Genomic DNA, 12,349 nt, shown 5'->3' on the forward strand with positions numbered 1-12,349 from the left:
TTGCCGCTTCAGTCTGTATTGAAATCTGCACTACTTGCTTCTTTTTTCTTTTTTCTTTTTTTTTTTGCGGAAAACTTGAGCTAGTTTCTGGAGCAACACCACAACGGAGGAAATGAATGAGGAGGCAGTCATTGTCTGCTCTTCAGTAAAATGGGGCTCACTGAAAGGCAAGGTGGGCTTCAATGTCATCCCTCGTCCATCTGTAACCTGGACACTTTTGCTCTCGCTCTGAAATCTTATGTTGCTCTGCACTATTGTAAGCCTCGAATCTGCCGCTCATGCATGAAAAATATACTGTACTACTCTGGAACATCAAAGCTCCAATAAGAGCGACGGTTGTTGCTCGTGGTGTGAGAACATGGAATGGAATAGAACTTCATTACGCGGCGGTCATTCCAGCTGCGGAATGTTAATGGAGAAAAGAGGACGAGACCCTTCAGATTCTTCAATATCAAAGGCAACTTACGTGCACGTACATACCGGATCCGTGGCGCAATGGTAGCGCGTCTGACTCCAGATCAGAAGGTTGTGTGTTTGATTCACGTCGGGTTCAATATCCCAAACAATAATCCGGTCATATTTTCCTAGTTGGTTGAATGCAATAACATTAACAATAATCCAGTCACTTTTTCCTAGTTGGTTGAATGCAATAACCCTTTTTTATAACATAACGGTTCCTTTTTCTTTCTTTTTTTAACATAACGGTTCCTTTTTGACATATAACTAAGCTAGTGGTGGTTCATTTCTCAGTGTTGGTCTATTTTTTTTGAAGTTTGTGTTGGCGGGTTCAATATCTTGAACAATGAGAACTAGGTTGTAGCCTAGTGGCAAAGGATCACAGTGGTTCACCCTGCGGCCAGAGTATGAATCTTGTCAAGAGCGAATTTTGGTTTCTCATCCCAGTGGGCTTCTTTTATAAAATTATGTCCTGGGTGCTAGTGCCCATTCATGTCATTTTGTAATATCCCGAACAATAATGTGGTCCTTTTTCCTAATTGGTTGAATGCAGAACCTTTTTTAAACACAACAATTCTTTTTTGACATATAACTGAGCTAGTGGTGGTTCATTTTTCAATTTCTTTAGTGTTGATTTATGTTTCAGGTGAGGCTAAGATACAGGGTGTACTTGACAACATGTTTTTTAACACAACGATTCTTTTTTTGACACATAAGTGAGCTAGTGGTGGTTCATTTTTCAGTATTTTAAGTGTTGGTTCATTTATTTATTTTGAAATTTGTGTTGGTTTGTTCAATATATTGAACAATGAGAACTAGGCTATAGCCTAGTGGCAAAGGGTCACAGTGGTGCACCCCGTGGCCAGAGTTCAAATCACGTTGAGAGTGAATTTTTGGTTTCTTACCCCAGGTGGGCTTCTTCTATAAACTTATGTTCTAGGTGCCAGTGCCCATGGATCTCATTTTTTAATATCCCGAACAATAATTTGGTCCTTTTTTCTAATTGGTTGAATGCAATAACCTTTTTTTTAACACAATGGTTCTTTTTTGACATACAATTGAGCTAGTGGTGGTTCATTTTTCTTTTTTTTTGTGTTGGTGTTTTTTTAAGTTCGTGTTGGTTTATGTTTCAGGTGAGGCTAAGATAAAGGATGTATACTTAACAACGCGGTTCTTTTTCTTGCATAATTGAGCTAAGGATGGTACTACCTTCGTCCCAAAATATAATGAACTAGTAATGGTGCCTGATGTTTCAGTTTTTTTTTTGAAATAATACAGACGTAGATGCTCATACATACACTACACACATACACTCGTCCCTATAAATGTAGACACGCACATCCTATCCTTATGAGCATCTCCGAGAGACCGAGCCGGCATATTATCTTGAGATTGATGTAGTCGACACAGACGGCTTCGTAGTCGACGGGAATGTCTTCTTCCACTAAACACGCATCGTCAGAAGGTCTGAAATAAATCCAAGAAAATACGAGCACTATGGTCAAGCCTAAGAATTGAACTCTGACGGGCTGAGAATATCACTATCCTTCTAACCATCCAGTCATATTTTCCTAGTTGGTTGAATGCAATAACATTAACAATAATCCAGTCACTTTTTCCTAGTTGGTTGAATGCAATAACCCTTTTTTATAACATAACGGTTCCTTTTTCTTTGTTTTTAACATAACGGTTCCTTTTTGACATATAACTAAGCTAGTGGTGGTTCATTTCTCAGTGTTGGTCTATTTTTTTTGAAGTTTGTGTTGGCGGGTTCAATATCTTGAACAATGAGAACTAGGTTGTAGCCTAGTGGCAAAGGATCACAGTGGTTCACCCTGCGGCCAGAGTATGAATCTTGTCAAGAGCGAATTTTGGTTTCTCATCCCAGTGGGCTTCTTTTATAAAATTATGTCCTGGGTGCTAGTGCCCATTCATGTCATTTTGTAAAATCCCGAACAATAATGTGGTCCTTTTTTCCTAATTGGTTGAATGCAGAACCTTTTTTAAACACAACCATTCTTTTTTGACATATAACTGAGCTAGTGGTGGTTCATTTTTCAATTTCTTTAGTGTTGGTTTATGTTTCAGGTGAGGCTAAGATACAGGGTATCGCAAATTTTGTTATTGAGTATTGGTTTATGTTTTAGATGAGGTTAAGATGCATGGTGTACTAGACAATGTGGTTCTTCTTTCACATAAACGAGCTAGTGGTGGTTGATGTTTTAGTTTTTAATAGTGTTGGTTTATCTTTCAAGTGAGGTTAAGATACATAGTGTACTCGCCTACAAAGTCAAGGTTTAAGCCACACTTATACCAAAAGGTACCTCCTCACGTACGGGATAAAACTCCGCCCAAAGGTGATCTAGGGTTCTCCTCCGTTGGAAGATCGTCGGCTCCGTCGACGGGGGTGTGCAGGGTGGCCTCGATTTACCAATGAGAGTCATAGTTTTTCCTACTTGGGGCATTAGATATGTCGTTGTTGGCGTGGAATAAGGTCTTTCCGGCCCACCCTTATTCCAGTGATGTTTCCTCGTATCACCGCGAGGCGTGTGGAAGATGACGTGTCCTCAGACCTGATTCTTCGGGTTTGTTGTTTTTCCTATAGGGCTGTCTTGGCCGCGTTGTCTTGGAGAGAGAACAACATGGACGTACGTCTTGGTACCATGGCTCAAGTTTCGGCCGAAGAAGGTTGGCCAATCTAGCTCTTGCCAAAGAACTTGTGAGGTTTGTGTTCCCCGACTCTATCTAGCCGAAACTAGGGCATTCTGCAAACCCTCCGTTCTTTTCTTCTCCGGGGCGACGATTTGCTATGTAGATCACGTCTGCCGGCGTCTTCTAGTCTACATCGATTACTTTCTGGCAGGTGTTTCTACGAGCTCCTGGGTTTATACAAGTTTACTCCATTTAGACAGGGCCCAGAGGCAACAACGAGCTTTCTCATGGTGCGCTGTGAGTGGATGTGGGAGGAAAATCTTCGGCAACCCAAGAATTTGAATGTATTAATCAATTTTTGTAAGGGTGTTTTATTTGTGCTACTTATAATTTTGAGCGGTGTAAAGGATTATGATACTTAATATATGACCTTTGGTCTTTTTGAAAGAAAAAAACGTGACAAAGAATTTTGGGCTCGGCTTGTGTGGTCGCATCTGCATTGTTTCAACACTTGATTGTTGTCTTGTGCTATGGTTTCGGAGCTTGAATATAATCAAACAACTATTTGTTTTCACGACTTTCTTCTTCTTCTTCTTTACAAGTTTTTTCTCTTATTTACACAATATATTAAGAATATTTTTCTTCTTTTAATAAAGGATAATGAAATACAAAGTGTGCCCATATAGTCTAACCATTCTCTGGTCAGATTACAACAGCGCTTTGTTTGGATGTAGACATTCGCATATGGAATTGGATATTGGCATTTATCTACCCGAATGTGGCTGTTTGGATGGTCTCAGCATTCGCGTATGGAATCGCACCTCGATATCGAACCATCCTCGGTGACACTGGCGCCACCCCTTTCCGAATTCGGACCTCCGCCCCTCCGACTTGCTTGGTATTGCCTTGCCCCCGCGTACCCCTTCGTCTTGCCCTCGAAAAAGAAAAGAGAGCAGCGCTCGCGCGGTCACCAATCGATGCACCTCCCGCGGAACAGGTACTCGCACGCCAGCAGCCGCCGGACCTTCTCCCGGACCCGCTGCAGGGCCAGGCATATGCAGCGCTCGCGCAGTCACCGGTTGTCCCTCTTCAACCCAAACGCCATCGGAACTCCATCGAGATCTAGTCCGCATCAATCCCGTCGGTCCATGTCGCAGCGGTGGGGGACTGAGGCGTGGTCGCCGTTGCGGGACGCGGACGTCTACGGCCAAGGCCAGGATCCACAGGAACGAGTAGACGAGGAACGACAACAAGGGGGCCGCGAAGATGGAGATGCACAACCATGTTTCGTGGCGGGGCGGCGCCACCGTCGGTCTGGTGATCCTACTGTTGTCCATGCGGCCATCGTCGCCGGCCTCTTCCTCGACGTCTCTCTCCTAATTGAAGGACTTCGCCGCCTGGTCGACCTCACGCCTCCACCTGTGCTGCCGTGGTTGTCGTAGATCGCCCGCGTGTTTGCTTGGATTAACCAGCAAGGACCTAAGTCTGGCTTCGTGTGCACTCACGACTCCGGCGCGTCTCTCCCGTCGCTGTTGTGTGCAATGGTTCGGCCTCAGGGACCTCGTCATGGGTGGGTGCTGTGCTTGTAATATCACAAATGCGCAAATTCAATACTTTGACCATCCAAACAAGAATCAACATCAATTTTTTCCTTGAATTCCAAGTGCCAAATCCTTACACATCCAAACAGCAGAATTTGGGTTGAATCTCAATATCAATGTCTCAGTGATTTGATATTGAAGCCAATGCAATTCCAAGGCCTTGAATGTCTACATCCAAACAGAGTGCAGGTGAACTTTCACTTTGAGATAAAAAAAGTCTCACACAAGCACGAATAATAATTAAAAAACCAGGATTGTACTAATCCGCCTTTCTAATACTCAAATATCGGTGCTTTAAAAATCACCAAGATTAACAGGAAGGCGAATAGGGTGGCGCATGAGATTGCAAAATTTAGTTTTATAAACAGATCTGATTGTATCTTATTAATAGTGTTCCGCCCTGCGTGGCAAGAGCTGTAACGAATGATTGTACGAGCATTTGTATCAATTAATTAATATATGGGTGGGGTTTTTCAAAAAAAAATCGGTGCTTTCAATACTTGAAACTGTAGCAAACCAACATGTGGTGGTTAGGAGGATAGTGATATCCACAACTCATCAGGGTTGAAGTCCCGGTGCTCGCATTTTCTGAATTTATTTCAGGATTTTCGACGATGTGCGTTCAGTGGGAGGAGACATACAAGACGCCCATGGTGACTTCGCCAATCTCAACATGATATGTCGGCTCAGTATCTCGAAGGTGCCCATAGAGGTAAGGTGTGCGTATGTGTTTATAGGAGTGAGTGTATACACGTATATATGAGCGCATGTGTTTGTACTGTGTTCTAAAAAAAAGACTTGAAACTGTCATACTTGTTCTGTGGTAGACATGTTTCATGCAACATTGTGCTCGATCTGCAATGGGTCATGCTAGTATGATGTTTTCCATCAAAATTAAGACTTCTGAATATTTTCCGTTTGATGTAGCACATTGAGCACTTGCTTGAGCCACACAATAGCAGAAATTCGCAGGGACACACACCTGCCTAGGTGTTACCCGTCGCGCGATTGCCTCGCCATCCAAAAAATCGTTGGGTTCTGCATGAGGGCACATCAAATTTTAAATTTTAGTCTATGAAACTTGCGATTTTTGCTGTTCTTCGTATCAAGTTTTAGCAGCTAAAACTTAACGAAGTTTTAAAACTCATTGATGTATCCAAATGGGTCTTATTTGAAAGCTCCCATCATCAAAAATACGAATATGAGAACAAAACTTAATTTAAATATTTGATTAAAAACAATACAAAAGGCTGAAAATTAAAAGCCAAAAAGAAAGTACCGGTGCCCTCGCCCTTACTTGCCACAAATCTTCTCCCTGAATAATAGGCCACGACTCGTATCAGCGCACAAAAGCACGACCCAACCTACAACTGATTCTTCTCCCTTTCCTATTTTCTTTTTTTGTTTGGATCCTTTTTTTGGAAATGGAGGCATGCCCCCGGCCTCTGCATCATGATGATGCATACGGCCCTCTTATTAAAAATCCAGAAAGTAGCGTCATGATTGTCTTACAGCTCGCAAACGGAGCAAAACAAAAAAAAACTGGAAAAATACAAGCTGGCAAAGACAGCCGGAGCGGTAAAAATAAGGATAAGCTCTCTAGACTCCTATCCTATTGTGCGAGCGCCATCCGAACCGGTTAAATATACCCCGAGCCACCATCTCCCATTGGTTGAACCCAGTAACCAAAGGCTCCCTGGAGTCCATAGAAGTGAGTAAGGACAACGTACGGATCCAAGCTGTAGCTCTAAAGATAACCTGCAAAAAAGTTAAGTTGTGTCGTCTGTTAAAAATCATATCATTTCTGCAGTTTCATATGGCCCATAATAGCGCGCATATTCCAATCCGAATATGAGCTGCCATGTTCTGTTTAATCCCAGCTAACCACGTCCCAAACATAGACGCAATATCTACCGGAGCATTGATATTAAAGGCTATATGAATCGTTCTCCAAAGTAACTTGGCAAGTGGGCAATCAATAAATAAATGTTGTATTGTCTCATCCTGAGCACAAAAACAACACCGCGAGTTTCCTACCCATCGCCTCTTGAGAAGGTTGTCCTTTGTGAGAATAACTTGCTTGTGAACAAATCACTTAAAGATTTTGATCCGCAAAGGAACTCTAACCTTCCAAATATGCAAAGACCTTGAGAGGGGGTCAGAATTAATCAAATCCGTATAAAAAGATTTCACAGTAAATCCCATTTTTAGTTAACTTCCATTTTGTTGAGTCCGGCATGTCGGAGAGTCGAACTTCAATCAACCTCCGAACCAAGTGCATCCAGGCTGTCCACCTCTCACCGACTAACGTACGTCTGAACTGGATGTTCAAGGGGATAGTTTGAAGGATTATACCTATGTACTCCTTCTTTCGTTGCACAATATTGTAGAGGGTAGGGTATTGTAAGGCCAGAGGCGTCTCTCCTAGCCACGTATACTCCCAAAATCTTGTTGACATCCCGTTGCCAACCAAGAATTTGACCTACGAAAGAACATGTCCTTCGCTCTCATAAGTCTCTTCCAGAACGGCGAGTCAGTGGGTCTAATGGTAACCTGGGCAAGCGTTTTCGTGTGCAAATACTTATTACGCAAGATTTGAGACCACATGCCCTCCGGCTCTGTCTCTAACCTGTATAACCATTTGCTCATAAGGTATTTATTCTTAATTTCTAAGTTCTCAATACCAAGCCCCCTTGATCTTTTGGTCTACACAGGATATCCCATCGCGCGAGGCGGTATTTTCTTTTGGCCTCATCAGACTGCCAAAAGAAACGAGATCTAAAGAAATTAAGTCGCTTCTGGACCTCTTTCAAAATTTCGAAGAACGAAAGTAAAAATATTGGCATGCTGGTCAGAACTGAGTTAATATAAGAGCAAAATTACTTCACGCATATATGCCCTCACACCCTGCCGGACGGCATACCCATATACTCTCTCTGTAACGCAAATATAAGAGCGAAATTACTTCACGCATGACGGAATCCAGTATGATTTTTATGCGACGTGATAGTGGATGGTGAGGATGCTTCCCACATATGCAATCAACGCTGCCTATTCTGCATCGTACAAAAATTCTACGAGATTTGTCGTATGTGAAGCATCACTCACATCTTTTTTTGTTGTTGCGAAATAGCATCACTCATATCTGATGGGGGGCCTATATTACACAAAGTTGTTGTTTCTTCCTGAGAGAGTCAGAAGGCGCTCTCCTCTACCAAGGTAACCACAGATGCTGTCAATAAACAAAATTCCTTCTACACATCTATTTGTATCGTTGGCACAACCGAATGAGATGTCAAATTCTGGCAGAAGGAATGATTGACTAATTGGTACACTGTACACCTAGCGTGCAGCCGTACCAGCCAGCATCCAAAATCTCAAAAGAAAAAGGAGATAGATATTCGGGATCTGCATATTTTCATTGTTGGGCACCAAAGTACTCCCTCCATTTCGAATTACTTGTCGCACGTATGGATGTATCTAGATGTATTTTAATTCTAGATACATCCATTTCAGCAACGAGTAATTTGGAACGAAGGGAGTACACCACATGCATGCATGCATTGCGCACGAGTGACTGTGCATGCATGTGAAGAACATGGTCCTATCGGTTTTTCTCGTCCTCCTCCTCTGCGTTCGTGTCTCTTTTGTTGTTCGTGACATTGTTGCGTTGTGAGCTGTGACCGATCGAGGATCAGCGATGGGTGCTTGTCCCTTTGTTCGGAGAGGCAAACAGCTCGACGGGTCGGTGTCTCGTGCCATCATGGTAAGCGAGAGTAGTCTGATTTAAAATTAAAACCCATGTGGAATGAATGTGATAGTCTGATTGAGGCGGATTGGCTCAGTGATAGTCCCATAGCTCCTTAAAAAACAACATGCAGCTGTCCTCTTCCCATGTGTAAGTTGAGCCGCGTCATCAAGTTCGGGTTTACTTCTTGACCTCAGACTGGAACCAAGACTTCTACCTATAATAATACTCTCTTTTTTTTTTCCTAAAATGTGAGCTCTGCCTCCGGGTTTACTTCATGACCTCAGACTGGATCGATCCAAGACTTCTACATAAGATAATGTTTTGATTGTTTTTTGCCAATACATTTGGCGCGATGATGTATACGCCTCACCTAGTGTATCTGATGATCGGTGAGCTAATATTCGATGTCTATTATCTTGATTTTATTAGCGGCAATTTGCAAAGCTAAGGGTCAACTACAAACGCTATGACAACTCAAACATATTTTTTGGTGTCCAATGCCCGCAAAGGTTTAATAATCTCACCAAGCGGGGAAATGATTCTACACAGATGCCAGAACAAATAGATTGCTAAAAAAATCTAATATTTTTCTCATCTTCTCATAAATTACTCATCTCGGATCTCGCAAAAAATATATTACTCATCTCGTAATCTAGTCCTATTGCATTGTATCGATGGCCGTATAAACATCTTTGTGATAAATTGGACCGCATGTACCCCACAGAGCAATATCATGATTGGTATCTCATTCACAAAAAAAGAAAAGAGAGGCTGATTGGTATCTTCAAGCAACAGTTGCCATCGATGTGCACGCAGGCGGACAAGATAGGGTTGACAAATGGAAAGTATGATATAAAAGTTGCCATGAGCAAAATGTTTAGGCAATGTTATTTTAAGCTTGGACATTATCTTCTAAAATAAAGTTACACGTCTCACCAGCTTGGAGTTTACATGCAATTTATTCATCGATGTTGTTTTTACATTTTTATGGAACTAATGGATCGACCTTGCAACAGTAGATTTTTTTCGCGAAAAGGAGGATGAAACCCCGACCTCTTTATAAGCACGATGACTTGAAAAATTTAGGAATGGTGGCTCTTGAAAACATATGCAATAATCTCTTACCTAGTGCGGAGGCCGAAGATGAGGAGGGGTCGGAGAATACGGACACTGTAGATCCTCTAATGATGGAGGGCAATGTCTGGTCTTCTACCGGTCCTACGTTCCCGAGGGATGATGGGGAGAAGCCCAAGCGTCCCTGGAAACGGAAAATATATCCTACTTCCGCGGTTCGTAGAAGTGCTAGGGTCAAGCTTAAGAAAAAAAATTCCATGATGAATTATGAAAGAAATCTTTTGGAATAGCAGAGGTCTAGCTGACTTGGCTAAACGAAGGTTCTTAGTGAAGACAACGATAGAGCAACCATTAGATTTTATAGCATTATTGGAAACACGACGAGATAACTTTACCTCACAGTTTCTTGAACCTTTATCCGGAGGAATTGATTTTGATTGGCACGTCTTACCTCCTAGAGGAAGATTTGGTGGGATTTTACTAGGGGTTCGATGTGAAACACTTGAGGTGCTTAACGTGGTTCGGGGTGATTTTGCGGTCAAGTTTCGGGTGAAATCAAAATTGGATGGTTTCCGGTGGTCTCTCGTGGCTGTATATGGGGCAATACAACCTGAACTTAAACCTGATTTTTTAGCCGACTTGGTACAGATCTGTGGAGACGAAACTCTGCCAATCCTAGTCGGTGGGGATTTTAATATAATTCAGAGGAGAAAGGAGAAAAATAACGACAATTTTGATGGTCCTTGGTCTATGATGTATAACATGATTATCGAGAGTCTTAATTTGAGAGAAATTAAACTCACCGGTAGACAATTTACTTGGGCCAACACTTTGCCCACTCCGACTTATGAGAAGTTGGACAGGGTTCTCGCAGGTGTGGATTGGGAACAAAAATACCCTTTGGTGTCGGTCCATGTGATGCAGAGAGTGACCTCAGACCACACACCATTTCTTGTAGACTCGGGAGAGGCTACTCATATCGCTAATAAGAATGCTTTCTCTTTCGAACTAGGCTGGTTCGAGAAACAAAACTTTTTAAAGATCATTGCAGCGAATGGGCAAAACCTATTAGTGGAAGTACTAGTATTGAGAGATGGCAAAATAAAATCAGACATCTGCGACAATTTTTACGAGGTTGGGCTAGAAACGAGAGTGATATTTACAAGCAAGAAAAAGAGCGACTCACTCATTTAATTGAAGTGCTCGATCTAAAAGCTGAAAGTAACCTCCTTACAATGGAGGAACAAAGTTCCAAGTCCGAAGCTGAACTAGGCTTACGAGCTCTTCTTAGACAAGAAGAACTCAAGTGGGCATTGCATGCTAAAGTACTCAAAGTTGTCCAAAGGGATGACAATACACAATTCTTTCATATGATTGCGAATGGCAAACATAAGAAGAAGAAAGTCATACAACTTGAGCAGGACGAGGGGACAATTGTGGGGCATGAGAACCTGAAAGCTTATATCTCTAATTATTATAAAACAACTATTTGGGCATCCGGAAGCAAGCATGGTGACCCTAGATGAATTTGTTATTAGAGATATACCAGCTCCAGGTGGAGGAGAATGATATTCTCTCTGCACCCTTTATTGAGGAGGAGGTCCTGGATGCAATCTCGCAAATGAAACCGAATAAAGCACCAGGACCAGACAGGTTTCCAGCTGAATTCTATAAGAAATGTTGGCATATTATTAAGGACGATCTTATGCCTATGTTTCATGATTTCTTTTGCGGGCATTTAGAGCTGTTTCATCTTAACTTTGGCATGATTACGCTGTTGCCAAAGAAAGAAGAGGTTGTTCGGATCGAGCAATTTAGGCCCATATGTCTTCTCAATGTGAGTTTCAAAATTTTCACAAAGGCAGGTACCAATAGATTGACGCAGATTGCTCATTCAGTGGTACAACCGAGCCAGACAACGTTCATGCCAGGGCGACACATACTTGAAGGGGTGGTCGTTTTGCATGAAACGCTTCATGAAATTCATTCGAAGAAGCTAGATGGGGTTATCTTCAAAGTGGATTTTGAGAAGGCATGTGATAAAGTTAAATGGCCTTTTCTTCAGCAGGCAATGCACATGAAAGGTTTTAGTGAAGCCTGGAGGAACCAAGTGGGGTCTCAAGTTCAGAAGGGTAGTGTCTGCATTAAGGTTAACGATGATATCAGTCATTATTTTCAGACACAAGGGTTTGAGACAAGGGGATTCCATGTCTCCTCTGTTGTTTAACATAGTGGCCGATATGCTGGCCATTCTCATTGGTAGGGCCAAGCAGCATGGTCGGGTGGAGAGGTTAGTCCCTTATTTGGTTGATGGAGGAGTATCCATCTTACAGTATGCTGACGACACTATCTTATTCATGGAACATGACATTGCTAAGGCGCGCAATATGAAACTCATCCTTTGTCTTTTCAAACAATTGTCAGGCTTAAAAGATAAACTTTCGCAAGAGCGAGTTGTTCTGCTTTGGGAAGGCCAAAGACGAACAGACACATATAGACAATTGTTCAGGTGTGAATTAGATTCTTTACCATTTAGTTATTTGGGCATACCGATTCATCACCTTAAGCTATCCAACAAAGAATGAAAGTGTATCCAAGATCGAATTGAAAAAAAAGCTGAGCTGCTGGAAGGGCAAGCTTATGTCTTATGGAGGTCGGCTAGTACTAATTAATTCCGTACTGACTAGTATGTCGATGTTTCTATTATCGTTCTTTCAAATTACGAAAGGGGTTCAAAAACGACTTGATTTCTTCAGATCTTGGTTCTTTTGGCAGTCAGATGAGGCCAAGAGGAAATACCGTCTCGCACGATGGG

General features: G+C 42.2%; 1 non-coding gene across 1 annotated transcript; it reads left to right on the plus strand.

The window, feature by feature from the left end:
• Nucleotides 1-481: 481 nt before the first annotated feature.
• Nucleotides 482-553, plus strand: TRNAW-CCA. Its single transcript has one exon. It is a non-coding gene; the product is annotated as a tRNA-Trp (tRNA).
• The last annotated feature ends 11,796 nt before the right edge of the window (nucleotides 554-12,349 follow it).

Source organism: Triticum dicoccoides, chromosome 2B (assembly GCF_002162155.2).
Source record: "Triticum dicoccoides isolate Atlit2015 ecotype Zavitan chromosome 2B, WEW_v2.0, whole genome shotgun sequence".
Taxonomy (NCBI): Eukaryota; Viridiplantae; Streptophyta; class Magnoliopsida; order Poales; family Poaceae; genus Triticum; species Triticum dicoccoides.